Genomic DNA, 3,696 nt, shown 5'->3' on the forward strand with positions numbered 1-3,696 from the left:
TGTGTGTGTGTGCGTGTGAGTATGTGTGTATACGGGAGCACACTCGAGCGGCTTGATTGTCGCGCTTTTCATTTTGTAGTGCGGAGGCAAACAGCGCGTGAGCCGCGAGGGGTGCGGCCCGCTCTGCGCCGCTCTGCGGGCGTGCTTGTGTGTGGTGCTGGTGTGAGGCGGGGCGGGGGGAGCTCAACCTTAAACCGTAGAGTGGATCCGATCATTAGCAGCACGCAACAATGTAGCAGGCTGCCGCCGCAGCAGCCCAGCGGAGCCGGAGCCCTGCGGAGCACACAGCAGCAGCCCCTCCACCCAGAGGGCCCCGAGGCGCCCCGCTGCCCCGCGCGCCAAGGCTCCTCGCGGGGGGGAGGGAGAGAGATCGGGCGAGGGTGGTGGTGGTGGTGGTGGTGCTGAGGAGAGGGAGAGAGCGAGGCGGACAGACAGAGAGCGGGGATGGGGGAAGGCATCTGATTTCTGGACGGCGTGAAAAGCGCGACCGGAAGCCGTTTAAGCTTAAACTACTCCGGAAGCGCGCTCGTGCTCAAGCCGGGGGCCGGGCCGGGCGGCGCGCGGCGCGCTCACCAACCCTCCGCACCAGCCGTCCGCACTATTTTCCCGTTTTGCGAAACGGGCCGAGATGAGGCGGGGCGGGGGGTCGGGCGGGGGAGGAGGTGGGGGAGGTTATAAATGACCGAGGAGAAGTACTCCACGATCCATTAGGGAGCTTTATTGGCGAAAAGACAATCCAAAAGGGAAGAGGAGGATGATTTCTTATGATGCAGTATAGCGGCCGGCCGCCGGGCTCTCTGGCTCCCGCCCTCCGGGAGAACAAAAGGAGGACGATACAAGACACACGCGGAAACAACAATAACGGAGAAGACAGTCTGCAGCGCGTGACGCGAGCGTGACGCGCCGGCCGCAACGCCCTAACGATCAGGGGGCGGCACGCGACAAAGTTGGCAACACTGACAGATGAAGATGTGGGCCCGTGATTGCACCACCACCGCCCCGCACAGGCCCGCCGAGCCCCGCGAGACGGCAACTCGATTCGCGCGCTGATTTCATCAGCCGTACACGAAGATGGCGGCGTCTGGGGACGAGCGAGGACGAGGGGAGTGTGATAAAGGAACCAAAGGTAGCTGCTTGGGCTCCAAATCGTGCTGCCGCTGAGCGAAAGAGAGAGGGAGAGAGAGAGAGAGAGTGTGTGTGAGAGGAAGAGGGAGGGGGAGACAGAGAAAGAGAGAGTGAGAGGAAGAGAGAGGGAAAAGAGGGGATGGAGGAGGGGCAGGAAGCGCGGGAAGGAAGTTAACCGCAACCCCTACCCCTGACAGGGAGGCACAAGCGGCAGGGACTGAAACTTCATTTGCCAAATCGAGCGTCTTGTTCCGTCAGGAAGGGATCGATTTCGCACAGCTCAGCCGGGCGCGCGCGCTCGCTCACGTACACACCGTTACACACACTCAGGCACGCTCGCACACACACACACACAAACACACACGGGTCTGCGAATCGCGTAGGCACGGCGGATAGCGGCACACGTTTCTCACGCCTTCTTAAATTTCGAGTGCCGTCGTAAAGTCGTAAGTGGCCGGGTCGGTCGGCGGCCGGGCGTGGCGGGGCAGGGTGGGGCGGGGGAGGTGGCCGCCGCCATGCCGCTTACCCCGCGCCGGGCGGGGTGGGTGGCGCGGTGGGTGGAGCTCCCAGGGGAGGAAAGATGAGATCCGTGGGCCGCGCTCCGTACTCACTCCTTGGCCGCCGCTACGCGCCGCGCCCGCCCCGCAAGGTGCCGGCGCCCTGGCCGCCCCGCTACGCGCCGCCACGCCGTGCAACGCGCCCCGTATGTCACCGCGATTGGCCCATCGGTCTTCTTTACGTTGGGCCCCAGGAAACTGGATTGGACGGAACTACCCAACCCGATCGGCAAAACAATCCGGCCCCGGCGCGCACGAGATGCTGGCGCAGGGGGGGCACAACCCCGCGGGCAGAGGGGAGACACGAGACAACAAGGCCCCGGGAGGTGTGAAGCCAATCACAAGGAGTCAATAGAATCCGCCTCGCGAGCTAACTTTCTCAATATCGCCGCCCCCGCCGCACACTCACGGGGCGAACGCGGAAACTCCGATTGGGGGGGGGGGGGGTAGAGATCCCAAGAAAAACTATATTGGCGCAGAGCCCCAGAAAAAAAAACATAATTCCGCGCTAGGATTGAGACAAAAGTAAAACAGCGTAAAGTTTCCTTACACAGAGATAAGGAGTTTTACAGCTTTATTACGGCAAAAGACACTGCTGCCAACTGTTTTCGACCTAGTGCACATTGCACGAGGTGCTCGCTCCTGCTGGCTGCCGCGGTGGAAGGTAGAAAGAAGCCCAGCCCGGCGGAGCAGCCCATCGCGATTGATTTGAAATGGATGAGATTTTCCCTCCCCCCGCCGTCCGGGAGCAGCCGATGCGCGCCTTGTAACTGATAGGGGCAGCAGAGCACCGCCAAGGAAACACTAAAAAATAAATATCTCATGAAGCCAGCTCAACTCTGCAGAAAACTTCAAACTTGTTGCCTGCACCGAGGAAAACGAACACCCCATTAAAATTGACTTGGGGACTATGCGATAAGGTAGGTCCACCCGTTCACACAACGGTGTTCCTGGGTATGCGTTTCACAGCGTTGACAAACTTCATTGAGCTGGCGGCAAGGGGTCCCCCACTAGCCAACTCGTTGTACACTTGAACGCGCCCAACTCACGATAAAACTCGCAAAAAATCCCAAATACTCTCAAAAACTCTCGTCCAACTCGCGAAAATTTGCGAAAACTCATGCCAAACTTGCGTTTCATTTGCGTTCAACTCTCACCCAACTCGCTTCATCTTCTCAACTCGTAGTACACCTATTTTGGGAGTGGGGGATCCCTCGGCTGGCAGCCAGGTGCCAGGAAGAAAAGGTTAGAGCAACTAGCAGAAAAATAGCCGCTGCGCAACGGCAAAAACCGATAAAAACGGTGTCATGGTTAGCATATCTCTTATGAAAAAAATGCAAACGGGCGTCTTTGTCATGTTTTTTTCCAAAACTGTTTGAAAACAAGGACGTCATTTATGGGCAATTCCTGGAGAAATTGTAAAAACTGTCCGTCCGTTACGCGATTTGGAAGCGACTGGGAGGCACTACGTTGTTTTAATACATGTCCTGCTGATTTATCATCTCAAGACGCGTCCAGTCATGTCTTGTCCGAAGCAGCAGCACCTCCAAGTCACTCACAAATCACGTGACGTACGGTGACCCCTTCCTGAAATTCCTCTTATACCGTGTATACGTAACCTTATACCTTATACGTCTCAGGCGTTCGCCAAAGTCCCGAAGGAGGCCATTATTGGCGTTCGCAGACGCCAATTTGTTGGCGTCCTTTAGAGGACGCGCCCTTATAAACCGGTTTGTAGCGTCTTTTTAATCCATCCTTATTTATTATCTCCTTGCACTGTTAACAAGGCAGATGTACGACAGACCGTGTCTCGCGTGACAAGCTTCGCGATATCTCACGAAACACTGTTACGCTGCGACGCGCCTGACATACATCTACCTTGGCCTGTCGCGCTGACACCTAAGTCGAGTAGTAAAAATAAAATAAAGTACGCAAAGATACAGGCCTACGGCCCGCCACTTTCGTATAACAGGCAGGGTTGTAATTTTGTCGCTTAATTTCGCTAAGAATACCC

The sequence above is a fragment of the Frankliniella occidentalis genome, unplaced genomic scaffold, assembly GCF_000697945.3.
Source record: "Frankliniella occidentalis isolate FOCC.00 unplaced genomic scaffold, Focc_3.1 Scaffold100, whole genome shotgun sequence".
Classification (NCBI taxonomy): domain Eukaryota; kingdom Metazoa; phylum Arthropoda; class Insecta; order Thysanoptera; family Thripidae; genus Frankliniella; species Frankliniella occidentalis.